Consider the following 16,278-nt stretch of genomic DNA (forward strand, 5'->3'; position numbering starts at 1 on the left):
TCCCCACCCCCCACCCCCACCCCCAGCCCTACAGATACTGCACAACTTGCTGAGGTCCTCCAGTGGTTTGCTTTTTGGATTATTCAGAGTTTGCACTGGTCTGAGGCTGCATAAAGAGCAGATATTAAAGAAATTGTTGAAGGGTTCACATTGCTAGCATGCAGAAATAGCTCTACCAACACTGCAAGTGCGCATTGCACCAAAGCTCTGCAAGCCAGTGCCCTGTAGATTCTATAGTGTTCCTTAGGACCAGGCAGTGCAAGAATGCGAGCCTGACCTCAATTTCTCAAGAGACTCTCCTTGATGCTCTGGTAACTATAATTTTGATATAAATGAGATGTCTGCCTCACTTCACTAAAACTAATAAACAAACTCAAACAAGTAATTATCCCACTCTTTTATTTCCACACTCTGTCAGCACTCATTAAGGTTAGTATCAACAGTAATATTTTCCAGGCATGACAATATCAGAACATTTTTCATTGTGCTCCAATCATAGTTTTGAGCCAAATAAGATAACCATCAATCAGCCCACAGAGTTGAAACAATAATGGATTTTTTTTTAACAAATGCTCCTTACATACACATGCCGGGAGATTGAATTGCACATAGTTTTGGCTGTGAAATTAATGACAAGACCTCATCTGATTTCACATATTTAGTGTCCCGGCTCTGCAGCATTCAGAGAAGGGAGATGGTCCTTAAAATGACATTCCCTATGGCACATACTGTAGCAGCTCATTCTGGCTGCCCACTGAGGGGTAAAGATTACAGACGAAAGCTTCACTATTCACTCAGTAACGCCACTTTGCAATTTGGCCTTCAAATATATGTCAGGAGGATGGTCCGATACTTTAGAAAAGCCACAAAATCAGCTTGGTGCTACATACCTACCTGTGTACCTTCGATCTCCTTCACTGCTAATGTGAGGACAAACACGAACTACAAGAACAGCACCTCAACCTTGGGTTGCCTCTAAGGTCATCTTTTGACATTTCAGAGAAAGGTATCCAAATTTTTCCAACCTCTCGTTATATTTAAGACTCTAATCCAGGCATCATCCTAGTGAGATTCTTCTGCAACAATCTAAAGCCTCTTCATCCTTTCTATAGTGTGGCAACCAGACCTGTGCACAATATTCCAAGTTCTTTTTCTTTGGCTTGGCTTCGCGGACGAAGATTTATAGAGGGGGTAAATGTCCACGTCAGCTGCAGGCTCGTTTGTGGCTGACAAGTCCGATGCGGGACAGGCAGACACGGTTGCAGCGGTTGCAGGGGAAAATTGGTTGGTTGGGGTTGGGTGTTGGGTTTTTCCTCCTTTGTCTTTTGTCAGTGAGGTGGGCTCTGCGGTCTTCTTCAAAGGAGGTTGCTGCCCGCCGAACTGTGAGGCGCCAAGATGCACAGTTTGAGGCGGTATCAGCCCACTGGCGGTGGTCAATGTGGCAGGCACCAAGAGATTTCTTTAGGCAGTCCTTGTACCTCTTCTTTGGTGCACCTCTGTCACGGTGGCCAGTGGAGAGCTCGCCATATAACACGATCTTGGGAAGGCGATGGTCCTCCATTCTGGAGACGTGACCCACCCAACGCAGCTGGATCTTCAGCAGCGTGGACTCGATGCTGTCGGCCTCTGCCATCTCGAGTACTTCGATGTTAGGGATGAAGGCGCTCCAATGAATGTTGAGGATGGAGCGGAGACAACGCTGGTGGAAGCGTTCTAGGAGCCGTAGGTGATGCCGGTAGAGGACCCATGATTCGGAGCCGAACAGGAGTGTGGGTATGACAACGGCTCTGTATACGCTTATCTTTGTGAGGTTTTTCAGTTGGTTGTTTTTCCAGACTCTTTTGTGTAGTCTTCCAAATGCGCTATTTGCCTTCTCCATTAACAATGGCGTGAAGCAAGGCTGTGTTCTCGCACCAACCCTCTTTTCAATCTTCTTCAGCATGATGCTGAACCAAGCCATGAAAGACCTCAACAATGAAGACGCTGTTTACATCCAGTACCGCACGGATGGCAGTCTCTTCAATCTGAGGCGCCTGCAAGCTCACACCAAGACACAAGAGAAACTTGTCCGTGAACTGCAGACGATGCTGCTTTAGTTGCCCATTCAGAGAAAGCTCTTCAGCACTTGACGTCCTGTTTTGCGGAAACTGCCAAAATGTTTGGCCTGGAAGTCAGCCTGAAGAAAACGGAGGTCCTCCATCAGCCAGCTCCCCACCATGACTATCAGCCTCCCCACATCTCCATCGGGCACACAAAACTCAAAACGGTCAACCAGTTTACCTATCTTGGCTGCACCATTTCATCAGATGCAAGGATCGACAACGAGATAGTCAACAATATTCCAAGTATGTCTTAACTAAAGAACTATACAAGCTGCAACATTCATTCCCAATGCCCTGACTGATTAGGCAAGCATGCAATGTACCTCCTTTACCAGCTTATCTTTTTGTGTTACAACTTTCTGGAAGCTGTGGACAAGCACATCAAGATCCTTTTGTCTATCAGTGCTCCCAAGGGCCTTGCCATTTACTGTACATTGTAGTCTTGGATGTGACCCCCAAAATGCAACATCTTACAAATGTCCATGTTAAACTGCATCTGATCTATATCCTACTGTATTACTTGCAAGCCTTGTTCATTATTCACAACTCCATCACATTTCATCTTGTTTTCTCCTTAATTATATTAAATAATATCTTTTGAATTTCAGAGTCTTGGCCTTCTCTCTGATGCAGGAATAAGCAAGAAGATAACTGCTGGATCTACCTTATAGTGAGGATGTCAGAGTCAACATGGCCATAATTTCCAATAGACAAAGCAGTTCGAGTATATGAGTATTAATGAAGATCTTCCAACAGCATTTCACAGTCATGACAGCCCTTTTGCAAATACATTGTTCATCACAAAGGTCTAGCAGGATGTGATGTCTCTGAAGAATCTCTGGGTTTGGGCACTTTGTGTGTGTTTGCCTCCTGCTCCAAGGTTCATAATTCACCCTCCAAAGTCCAGTACCATGTCTCCAGCAAAGAAGTGTTGCCATTGATGTCACCAGTGACAATCCTCAAAGTGTCTCTTTGAACAGCAAAAGAAAGCAAAAAACTAAAAGAATATACAGTATTCCTAATTTTACTAAGAATGTCCCACAACAGTTAGAATGTAAAGCTTTTCTGCTCCAGCTTATGTTGATATAAACAAAAAATGAGCATATTTAAATAATGTTGTCATTTAGTACATGATTGATGCCACAAAAAGATCAGACATGCTAATTCATTGATCATCTTCACTTTGAATTCATCTCATTCTGTTAATTCACACGTGGGTAACCAGCACACCTTGTGTAAGTTTGTGACACAAGAGAACAGGATATTGTACTGCACCCAGCTAGTCTTATTTCACTCAAGCATGCTCTGTGATTACTGCTGGGTAATTTAGGCTGCTGGACGACACAAAGAAATGAGAGATTTCACCTCTCAGTGGCATCATGATAGACCAGTTTCACTGGTGAGTGGTACTTGTGAGAAGTGAGCTACATGGAAATGGTACCACATAAGATGCACATTTACTTAGGAAAATACCAAGGAGAAATAGCCACATTCTGTGAGCTGTCTACTTTCCTACATTTTGTCCAAAAGAACAGAGCAAGCATAAAGCCAGGCATTAGTAAGAAAGGCACCACTCAGCTACAATGTGAAACAAAGCATTCTTCTCCTTTTAGCATCCTAATGCCTAAGAAAAAAAAATCATTTGTCTATCACCTTTGATGTAACACAATGTCCTATTATAAACTTTGCTCATTACCAAATTACAGTTAAATGGAATAAAAAGATTTCAAAGCAAAGATAAGCAAAGAGTGGTCTGTTAAAGATGAGTAGTCAATATTTTAAAGATCTTATGTATTCCAGGCTGAGGCTGATATTATTTCCCCTTTTTATAGAAATCATATTCATGAGAAGTCAGATGTTTGTCAAAGACATTGAACAATATCAAACAAGGGTGAGTTAGTTAACAGTAGTTTGCACTTGGAACATACTGCAAAACTTTGAACTTACTAACAAAGTAGGTGGGCATTATAATCTGTCAAAAGCAGGTAACTGTGACCTTGGTTTCAGCCCTTCATATTCTTTGTTCATTCAAAGACTTGTAATTACCATGGAAGTAAATCAAGTCCCATTCCAGGAACTTGAGGACAAAATCTAAGCTGCAGTACCAAACGAGTCTGTCCTGTCAGATACGGCATCTCTCCTATAAGACTCTAAAGCAAGGTCTTCCCTCCCCTCTGAAATTCAGCAAAAGAGCAGAAATGTTATCCGTGATATCATGTAGAGCCATTATCTTCCAGCCAATATTTCCAAAATGATTTTATAGTTGTTGTCATGTTAATGTAATCAGAGCTTGTAATTTAAGAATTGTGGTAACAAGTTCACCACTTGAAAAGTTCTTCATTGGCTGGAATGCACATTGAGCCATTTTTTTTTTGGAACATTTTATTTAAGAATTTTTAAAAAACACATAATCAATAAAATTAAAATGAGTCAAAAGTGGTAAAATATAGAAAAAAATCCTCATCCATCTCACCCACCAATCCTCCCTGAAGGTATTAAAGAAAGAAAAGAGAAAAAAAAGTTAGGAGAATGCCCAAAAAAATCTCAATACAAATAATAATGGAGCTGAGGGTTGCCAACAGGACAGGCTTTCAGAGAGACCTTCAAATTTTCAAACCAACATACTGTAAATATGGGATCCATATTTTCAAGAAAAAATTATATTTATAATGTAAATGAAAAGTTAGTTTCTCAAGTGGAAGAGAAGAACACAATTCAGCATGCCACCTCTCCATCCCCAAGTCTATATCTGATTTCCAAGTAATGGCTATGCCTTTCCTAGAAACAGCTGAAGCTAATCGTAAAAATTCAATTTGATACATAGTTAATCTTAATTTAGGACTAACCACTTTAATATTACCCATCAAGAATAGCATCGGATCCTGTGGGAATGTAACCCATATTGAGTCATTCTGAAAGGAAAATGATATGAGTCATACAATCTGGAAGAAGTTATGGACATATATCTAACTTTCAAACTCTTTGAGCAGTGATTGAATGAATAATAGCTATTGGTATATTTGGCATTGTAGCTACAAGGTCACCAGCATCAATCTGGGGTTTTCAGAATATTTTTGGAAATATTTGTCATTCCCCAACTGTTAATACTCCTATTTGGCCAGCCGTACAATTCACTGCAGTGCTTAGAGATGATTTTAGCTTGGGATTGGCAGTTTACCTGCGTATTTGGGCTTGTTGTAATGGTTTTTGTCCATAGATCATGTGATACCATTTTCTTCTTGCAACGCTTGTATTCAAATGATTAATTGGTTCTCATAATTTCAGTATCCTTTTCGCCTATTGCAGCAATTATGCTGGAAAATATCTTGTTTTATTTTATGATTTTATCTATCTTTGCAAGCATGCACAGATTTCGAAGACTTGTTTGGCATTTATCTATGAAGTTCTCAGCTGGTTATCATACCTGTCTAAATTTCGAGATTTCAGTGTAGGTTTTGATATTTGAACTAAATACATTATTGCCATGAACTTGTTTATTTATTTGTATAATGAAATCGTATGTTATTATCTGTGTCATTATTTAAGAAAATACATTTCAACTCTCTTTGAATTCCACTGAGGATTTCCTTCTGAAACAAAGGAATTTTTGTAATATTCTGAAAAATATTTGGACAAAAAACTTTTTTCCTTTATTTATCCTTGTGCTCCACAGTTTTAAATTTGTAATCAATCAATTCATATGTGATTAAAGAGCACATTCCAGATTTTATTCAAAGTTATTTATATACATTTTTGTTTCACCACGTAGAAATTACAGAACTTTATATACATAGTTCCTTCATTTCAGTGCACAATTATGTTTCAGGCATTAGGCTTCACAGGTGTTTGTGAGTACTCGGGTATGTTAAATTGCTTCATTGGTCCAGGTATAAGAGAACTAGGATTGCTTCTACGCTTTTGATCACCTTTAGAGTCTCCAGTTGCCATATTTCAACATGAGGACCAGAGTTGTGCCAATGAAAGTCAAAAAAGTCATTATGAGGCTGAAAATCAAGAATACATCATCCAAACTTTTTGGAACATCAATGAAAAGAAAAAGCATATTTGTGAGCTTAGTAATCGTAAAGGGACTGGTACTCCAAGGAAAACATCCAATGCTGACGACAGAAGAAAAATTCCCAAATCTCTGTCCCACAGATCAGAATCCGGTGTGGATGTATCAATAACTACAGTCTGCAGAAGACTTAATGAACTGAAATATAGAGGCTACACTGCAAAATGCAAACCACTGGTTAGCCACAGAAATGGGATGGCCAGATTACAATTTGCCAAGAAGTATGTCTTCTGCAGAATTCTGGAAAAAGGTCTTGCAAACAGATGAGAGCAAGATAAACCCGTTTCAGAGTACTGGCAAGAGCCAAGTGTTGAGGCATAAAGGAACTGCCCAAAATCCAAAGCATACCACCTCGTCTGTGAAACATGGTGGTGGGGATGTTATGGCCTGGGCATGTCTGGCCGCCACAGGTCAGGTGCACTTATCTTCATTGATGATGTAACTATTGATGACAGTAGCAAAATTAATTCTGAGGTGCATAGAAACATCTTATCTGCTCAAGTTCAAGAGAAAGCCTTGAAACTCATTGGACGGTGCTTCATCCAACAGCAAGGCAATGATCCCAAACATATTGCTAAAGCAACAAAGGAGTTTTTCAGAGCTAAAAACTGGAAAATTGTTGAATAGCCAAGTCAGTCACCTAATCTCAATCCAATTGAGCATGCCTTCCATATGCTGAAGGTGCAAAGCCCCAGAAAAAAGCAGGAGCTTAAGATGGTTGTAGTAGAGGCCAGGCAGAGCATCACCAGAGAAGATACTCAGCACCTGGTGATGTCTATGAATCAGAAACTTCAAGCAGTCATTGCATGCAAGCGATAGGAAACAGGACTACTTTAATATACATACAGTATATGTCCCTAAATTGGGATACAATATAAAAAGTGCTATAATTTCTACATGGTCAAATCAAAATGTGTACAAATAACCTTGAATAAAATCTGGATGTGAATTGTTTGATTACAAATTTAAAAGTGGAGTACAAAGGAAAATAAAGGAAAAACATGCCTTTGTCCCCAAAAAATCTAAGAAACTGCAGATACTAGAAACCTAGAGAAACAGAAGGAGCTGGAAATACTCATCAGGTCGAGGGGCATGCCTTCAGTAAGAGAAACTTCAAAGACCCTTAATTTGCTGAAGAATTTTCATCCTGAATTTATAACTCTGTTTCTGACTTTTGATAAACCTTCGCTCATTTGATTTCAGTTTTAAATCTTCTTTTGGGACTGTGGCATGATGTATTGTACAAGACCCAATGTTGGAAAGCATTTCACGGGGTATTATCAGGCAAAACGTAATGAAGGCTGATGGTTAATGAATATTATTAGAGGTAGGTTATAAGGAATTTCTTAAAGGACTAAGTAGAGGTAAAGAGAAACAAAGGTTTAGAATGGAATTCCAAAGCTTATGGCCTCATCCACAATCAGTGAAGAGATGAAAATTTATAGTGTATTTGAGATGAGAAATGAAGGAACCTTTAAGTCTAACTTATCTGGAAAATAACATTTTTTAATCACTTTATCTATTTTGCAAGCTCACCAAGGTCAACAACATCTCCAAGGGTTGAAAGGCTAGATAAAGTACTGATGGATAAATTACTCTTAAAGGATAGCATTGATTTGACACCCAGCTTCACACATTACTCAAAGAAAGAAATTCCAGTCATTAATTCAGCACTATGATCCAAGACCAAGTTCTACCAAAATACACAAAAGTTCTGTAGAAACTCAGCAGGTTCTGCAGCATCCATTGGAGGAAAATATAGATCACCAAAGTTTCATGCCTGAGCCCTTCATCAAGGTATGATCAAAAAGCAGACAGGCACCTGAATAAAAAGAGGGGGAAGAAGAGGCAAGAAGATAACCTCTCGACAGTGTTACATCATAAACCAGCAGCAATAGAAATTCACCAAGACAATGGTATCTTAAAATAATTTTTATTAATAACTATTAATAATGTAACATCTTAACCCTAGCAATGCACAAATGTGTGTGGATTACCCAAACCATTACAACTTAGAAATCTTGTGTTGAAACTCAGGACCTTTAAACTGATGTTCAGAAGTAATTATGAAGTAGGTGAGACACCAAGTCATCATACTTGTCAAAACTCATAAATTTTTGTTGAGTTGCTTTCAGAGAAATATTCCTTCATACAAATGATTTCTCACAACTCCCCTCCCCCTTACATAAAGATTATGAAACTTGTGACTTCCACAATGAGATGCTTCCATGAACCCAGGCAAAGGTTAAACGAAATGACCATTAGAATGGTTATGATCCATATACAGGACAGATCCTGTTTCCTTTACCCAGACATGGGTCAATCAAAAATGACCATTAAAATAGCCAATGTATCACTGCTCTACTCTGTCAAGGAGAAACAGCAGAAGTGACCAACTCACCCGAGAGTCAATTCAAGTCTCTTTCCAGATGTCTTTCTGATGAACTAAAATGCTATTTCCTCAAGAGTCTTAATCACATGACTTGCTTGATAAATACTGGTTTTTAGTTTCAATTTCCCAAAAGTCTGAGTCATCAGTTGATGGCCTTCTATTTGAACAGATGTGTTCCTTTGGCAAAGATCCATTGTTTCAATCTTTCAACTGAGAACAATAATGATGGTTTATAGCTTTGGCTTAGGTGCCAGGTTGTCTGTTCAAAATGTTATTATGAACTCTGTGAGTGTTTCCCTGTTCCAATCTCCCACAGTAACTTACTAAAATATATAAAATAAATCTAAAAATAATAAGCCTGCAATAACAGGCATTTTCTACAACTCTCACATTTACCTTGACTATGCCTCTTCTCACCCTGTCCCCTGTAAGGATTCTATTTCTTTTTCTCAATTCCTCCATTTCTGTCACATCATGTGGGATGTCCTCCTCCTTCAAAAAACATGGATTCCCTTTCACTACCATCAACTCAGTCCTCACCTTGGCCAGGATTCCTCTTGTCCTTACTTAACACCCCACCAGCCTTTGCATCCAACATATCTATTCAGCAGTTTCCACCATCTACATGATTGCACCACCAAACACATCTTCCTCTCTCTCCTCCCCTCTTTGCCTTCTGCAGGGATGCTCCCTCCTTAAGTCGTTTATCCATTCATGCCTTCCTACCAATCATCCTGTGACTGCAGGAAAGACTACAATGTGCCTTCACCTATCCCTCACCACCATTTGGGGCCCCAAATAGTCCTTCCAAGTGAAGCAACACTTCAATTGTGAATCTATTCCCTGTCTCCTTTCCTCTAGCTCTGCATTCATAGAGCAACACCCCTTCCCCAATCACTTCTCACCTTTTCTCTCCTGTCTTCCTATCCATGTCCACCTCTTGGCTACTGACCTATGCTCCTTCCCGTGCCCCTTCTTCCCTTCCCTCCCGCCTACCTTTTAATCCAGGTGCCTGCCTGCATTTTGCTCACACCTTGACAAAGAGCTCAGGCCTTTATATATCTTTGTCTCCTGTGGAAGCTCCAGGACCTACTGAATTCTCGAGCACTTTTGTGTATTTACTACAATCACATCTGCAGACTTCCTTGTTTCACTCCAAATTCTACCTGATATTTGTCTTTTTTTTTCCACAATGCTGATGGATGTTGACCTGTGCATATCACATTGCATAAATTGACCACTTAGCTCAGAAGATACTTGGGTTGATATTTGTTTAGATAGTTTAGGGATGGCTTAGAAGGATATGAACCAAATGTAGGGCAAAAGGGATACCCCATACTTGACAGGTAAAGATGACAGGGTAAAGGGCCTGTTCTGTGCTGTATAACCTGGCAATTCCATGAGTGGGATGAAATTCCCAACATATTTAGGCCATTGTGTGGTTGTCTGATCCTGAAACATGAAGATGCTGAGTTCAGAACTGCCTTTCACTTAGATCTAGATATTCCGGGATCCAGAAACAACTCTTAGTTCATGAAGCAGGAAGAATTTTTTTTTTTAATTAGATCTGCTGTTACTTCACTTATTTAAAAGCAGCTTTGAATTATCCTATGGGCAAGTGTTAAAGGCTTGACAGTGGGGGCATGGGGTATGGGGGTCTTTTGGCTGTTATCAGTCATGCACATTTTAAGTGACAAAATGAAACACAAAAGCCTGCAGACACTGTGATTGGAGTAAAAACATTCAGAAATACTGGAGAAACTCAGCCAGCATTACAGCGTCCATAGGAAATTTGCTGAAGTTTTGTGCCTGAGCCCTTCTTCAAGGAATAAGTAAAGAACAGTAAAGCATCAAAATAAAGACTGAAGACTGGCAGGGGAGTTCTTGAGCCCACACTTCGTTCCTCACGACCATCAGGACCCCAAACAGACCTACCAAGTGAAGCAACATTTCACGTGAATCTGCAGAGGTCACCTACTGCACCCACTGCTCCCTTTGTGGTCTCCTCTACATCTGAGAGACTAGGCACAGACTGGGAGATTGCCGTGATGATCATCTCAGCTCTCTCCACCACAATAACTTAGATCTCCCAGTGGCCACCCATTACAATCCCCATCCCATTCCCTTGTTGACATGTTTGTCCATGATCTCATGCACTGCCATACTAATAACATCCGCAAATCTGGGCACCATTCTATCAGATAGCGTAAACATGGACTTCTCTGGTTTCCATTAAACCTGCTTCTTCTTCCCCCTGTTGTCTTCCCCTAGTGTTCTCTCTCTCTCTCTTCAATTTTCTCTCCATCTCCTTTCATAGAACCAAAATCAATTCTCATCTCTCCTCTTATCATATCCAGTTAACACTTTTTGTTGGCCTAGGCTTCTCCCCCAGCCAGCCTTGTCTTTATTTTGTCACCTTGCTCTTCTTTGCTTATTCCTTGAAGAAGGACTCAGGCCCGAAACATCTGCAAGACTGGTTGAGTTCCTCCAACATTTCTGTTTACGTTTTAAGAGACATTCAGAATTCAGGGGTTAATCTGTTCTCCTTCACTTGGTGACACATGCCAATGGCAAAGTATTTGATGTGGGTTTTTTTTTTCCACTGCACATCACTGTACTTGTGACTTTGAGCATCTTTCAGTGAATCTGACTGCACTGACTGAATATTAGCAGGTCAAGATATCGAAGATATGGCCTTTACCTTTTCAATTATTTGAAATTCCATTCAACAGTCCTGAGCATGGTGATTTCACATGCAACATGTTTAAGACTGCCAACACATAGTTTGCACAACTTCAAATAGAGTTTTGCTTGCTTTTGCTAATGTTGCATTTCTAACAATGGAATGGGAACTTGAAGATGCAGGAAGAACAGTGGGAAATGCTCAATGGCAAGTGTAGGAAGCCAATTGGTGAAACAGTTTTCAGTGCATGTGATGGGAGCAACCACATATCAGTGCTCCCTTGCATACAGACCAAGCACATAATCACTAGAGGCTAGAGAGAAAATCCAAACACTTAGATAAAAATAACTAAATGCAAAATTGAAAAATAAATATTATAAAGTAGAATTCCAAAATGTGGAAAAAAATGGTGATTGCAAAATATTTCTAAACAACTCAATATAAACAGCCACTTATAGAAGTCCAAATATAAAGGGGATTTTGATTTTCAAAAAAGGTTTTGCCTTAATGACAGACTAAATATTTTGTCATGAGAAGTTTTGAATGGATAAATCATCATATTTTAAGCCTTACCTTATTCTGTATCTGTAATCCCTTCAGCCCTACAACCCTAGCAGATTTAGATTACACGCTGTGCAAAAAAAGTACACAAAAGAACCACAGCCAAATACACTGCTCTTCTCAGAAGAAAACATGTTTAGTAAGTTGCAGTTAATCATCAGATGGTTCCTCAGCAGTGGAGCTAGAGTACACAGACAATATTTACACTTGCACATGTATGCAAGCTTCTTGATTTTTGACAAAGGGCCCAGATTCTGCCTACCCTTCTGAATCTCTTCAGATTCTCTTTGTTCATTCGAGATTTCAGCATCTGCACTTTTTAAGCATCCCTGATCATTATCTGTCACTTATAGAGGGATACCAAGACTTATGTCTATGATATAACCATAATCTCTGAACTCCTCCAACAGTGTGTCCATATGATCTCAGACATCACTAATATTCCCTTTATTCCACTCTTCCGCATTCTCTGCATTTTAAGATATATTGGATTACTCTCTGTCCCTGGTTCTGATGAGAGGTCATCGACTGAGGTGTTTGTCCTGTGCCCCCCTCTCTCTCTTTCTTCTCTTTGGTGAACATTTCCAACTATTTCAAATGTTCAATTCTGCAGTTATTTCCTTTTAGATTTGGGTCATCTCAATTTCACTTAGATGGGTGCAAGTTCACTGAACAAACTATCCAAAGGTGTACAAGTAGTAAGTGTTCAGGCACTTTAATTGTAGTTTAATTCATAAAAGTGCTGGAGAAACTCAGCAGGTCACACAGCAAAGATATATAACCAGCATTTCAGGCCTGAGCCCTTAACTGAGGTATGAGCAAAAAGCAAATTCATTTTAAATTAGAGTCTTCACTGTCCAATTGCATGAGTAAGAAATTATGGCAAACCCTTAATGAGACAAACAGGCTGAACGGACTGACAAAGATCTGAATTATTTTCCTTGTTTGTAAATGTAGGAATATGCTTGTGTGTTCAGTGTAGTTGGAGAAAGTGTAATATACATGATGCAGGTATCTTAGCAGAACACTATTCCATTCCTAGCAGTATATGCAATTAGAATGAACAATAATTATCAGAGGGGACACTGACTGAAAATGTGTGCAATGTCCACACAAGTGATGAGAAGTAATTTTTTTTTAAAGAGCAATTACGATGCAGGAGGACAGGGAAAATTGGGGAATGGGACTGAAAACATATCCTGATGGGCGCAAAGGCCTCTGTCCATGCCTTTAAAATATCAATGACCTTTGGAATCATTTCCACGGTTGAGACTTAATTTGGGTAATAAGAGCAAAGAAGGAGGCTTCCTTCCCCGCCATTGGTGCTATGAAAAAACTTAGATTGAATTAACATGATTCTGTGGTCAAGAAGAGAAAAAAGGTTTCATTCCACATTCTTCTCATCCCTCACCCTAATGAGCACAAAGTTTTATGAAAAGGGAAGCTGTGGTGACTTTATTGGAGTGCTTGCTGGGAAGACATACTGAGCTTGGCAATGTGTGAGAGAGCTGAATTAACCATCAGTGGAGATACAGCCATTAACCCAAGCTTCTCAGGTTGTTAGTTCAGATATCAACTCATTCAAATCATTTAGATATGGCCTCAGTAACTTTTCACAGCCAGCTCCTTGATAATATAGTCAGCAGGCACCATTTCAATTAAAAATATATGGAGGGAGAGGAAACAATTATTCAATTCAAAAAGGACAAAGGAAAGGCAAAAAAAATAAATGTGGTTCCTGCTTTTTGAAGAGATGGTGAAAATGATTCCCAGTTAGAAACACCAAGAGCTTTGATCTGAACTCATTTGAGGGATGAAGATTTGCTGGCAAGATGGTTGTTATGGTCATCAGGAATTATCCTCCATGGGGGAAGCTTCTCATCTTCCTCTCAAGGTACCGCCACAGTATCAATGGCAAGATTTTGATCAAGAAATGAACAAGGAACATTTCCACATCAGAATGGCATGTGCCTTTGAAAGGGGTGAAATAGTTTGAAACTAGAACAAAGTTGTTGCCAAGACTTAGCTCTTTCTATTCATATTCTTCCTTCAGTTACCCCCAAATTGTACATGATCATGGACAAGAGGGTATTCATTTGGGGTTAGAGGAAGAAAACTGCCATACACCTTTTATGGCTTTCCTGCCAAAATGTATTTTTCCCCAAAGAATACATAATACCAGCAACAATTCTCATTTAGCTTACAGCTGTAATGCAGAATTCTACAAGGTCTTTTTCATGGTAATATAGCTGAAATTTTACAGACAATAAACTGGACATACAAGTTAGCATACAGATTTGAAAAAGAAATCTGCTGGAGGAGCTCAGTGGGTCAAACAGCTTCATTCTAGATGAAGGATTCTGACCCAAAGCGTTAACCATTCTTTTTCTCCCACTGAGGCTTCTTGACCCATTGAATTCCTTCAGCGGACTGACTTTTGCTACAAATTCCAGTATCTACAGTCTTCAATGTCTCCATCATGCATAATATATCAGTGAAATAAATGTTCATCCTCTTTACTGATGGATTTTAATAGATTGCAGGTCCAGTTTATACAGCACCAAGGAAGCCTGAGAGATTCTGATCAATCTTTGACAGGTTCCTGCACCAAATGTGCTTCATTGACAATAGAAATAGTGCAAGTTTGAACTACACACATAGCATCTCACCAGGTGACGCTTGTGCACACAGTTATTAATAATCAATCTGTGTACTTGTCACCAAAACAACCAGGTATATGTTTATGATTCCAAGCATAAATATGACCAGTTTATATAAAAGCCATGAGCTGAGATGGAGGACTGTAGTTTAATCTCAGGAATAAGCTGCTTTGGAAACTACTGGTGCTTTCCTATAATTGTTTCTGGCACAACCTTCAGCAAATGATTGCACTTTGTCTTGTTAAACACTTTCCGACATCTGTTGATGTATATCTGGTCATTCTAAAATTACAACATTAGCTCTGCCAGTGGCTTAAGTGTAAATGCATGCATGATTCACTTCTGAGCTGAACAATTTGAGTCTTTGTTGACTGTGTTTTAACTGGTCCAAATCAATTTCAGCAACTTGCACACAAAACCCCAACCGGCATTATTCCTTGACAATTTCTGTGGAAAGGACAAAGACCTGCAATTTTTCTCCCTCCACATGCACTGGATTTCCAAATGTGATTTGCAACCAATCACAATAGTCATATTTGTAATATGTGTATAAAAGACTACAGGGATAATTCAGGAATAGTGATTCTCCATTGTTTAATCCTGTTTACAGCCCTCTAAGATCTTTAAAATGCTTAAATTTGGCTTTTTATTCATCTTCAATTTGATTTTTTAAATTTAGACATACAGCAAAGTAATGGGCCTTTTCAGCCCACGTGTCCTTACTGACCAATTTACACCCTATTAACCTACACCCCCAGGTACATTTTGAACAGTGGGAGGAAACCAGAGCCCCTGGGTAAAACCCATTCAGACATGGGGAGAACATACAAACTCCTTACAGACAGCGCGGGATTTGAACCCTGGTCCCAATCGCTGGCACTATAAAGGCTACGCCAATCGTGCCGCCCATGGCTTCATTAATATGTGGGCCTTACACTAGGAATTTGCCCTGCATGTTTCTACCACCTTCTCTCTTTTAGACTACCCTTAATCTGAACTATTTCCCAAAATATGTGTTCACTTGCCTTAATATATTTTTAGTGGTTTATTTTCAATCTAGTTGACTTCATAGGCAATGGTAGCATTTGTTGTCCATTTCTAATTCCCTTGAATGAAAGATGGAGTTGAATCAAACACATTGGTGGGTCTAGAGCCACATACAGAACAGCAAATTTGCTTCCCTTCATGAAGTGAGTGAACCAGATGGGGCTTTGCAATAACACATTAGTTTCTTGAGAATACATTTTTTTGTAAATTTCAGATTTAGCTCATTATCCAAATTTTCAAATTCACGAGCCACCATTGTAAGATTCAAACATGTCTCAGGATCAATGATGCAGAGCTTGTTCCTTCAATAAATCAACCGCTACACATTATTTCCCTTTGACTATGGAACATTTCATGATGACAGAGCCTCAGAATTACAGTCCAGGCCCTGCAGTGAATGGCTCCTTAATCCATCAGATTCATGTACGTCAAGCCAGAGGCAGTAGGGGAGCCAGGAATGCAAGGCAGTGGAAGCAGCCTAGTCGTGGCAGCTGCAGGGAATTGTTGGGAGAGTTCAGTGGTGGGTTGCCATACATTCTCTAGAGGTTGGTCATGGCTCACATTAACTGCAACCTCCCTGCCACCCTTGACCCCTCCATTTTCACATACTGAGCAAGAGGTCTACTGATGATGTCATCTCCCTGGCCTTGCACTTAGTGCTGGAATATCTGGCCAAAATCAACGCCTATTTCAGACTTTTATTTGTCACCTATATCTCTGCTTTCAACACAACAGTACCAAACAAATGAATCCCCAAG

At 39.7% G+C, this 16,278-nt stretch overlaps 1 protein-coding gene across 7 annotated transcripts in view; it reads left to right on the forward strand.

Moving 5' to 3' along the window:
• The window catches only part of LOC138749384 (cadherin-20-like), a 262,479-nt gene that overhangs the window by 23,890 nt on the left and 222,311 nt on the right, over window positions 1–16,278 (forward strand). For 2 of the 7 annotated variants that reach the window (XM_069910637.1, XM_069910651.1), the window contains exon 2: window positions 3,935–3,993. The exons of the other annotated variants lie outside the window; for them this stretch is intronic. The gene's annotated coding sequence lies outside the window, so the exon portion shown is untranslated. The remainder of the gene's footprint in view (window positions 1–3,934; window positions 3,994–16,278) is intronic. 7 annotated transcript variants of the gene reach the window in all.

Source organism: Narcine bancroftii, chromosome 1 (genome assembly GCF_036971445.1).
Source record: "Narcine bancroftii isolate sNarBan1 chromosome 1, sNarBan1.hap1, whole genome shotgun sequence".
Taxonomy (NCBI): domain Eukaryota; kingdom Metazoa; phylum Chordata; class Chondrichthyes; order Torpediniformes; family Narcinidae; genus Narcine; species Narcine bancroftii.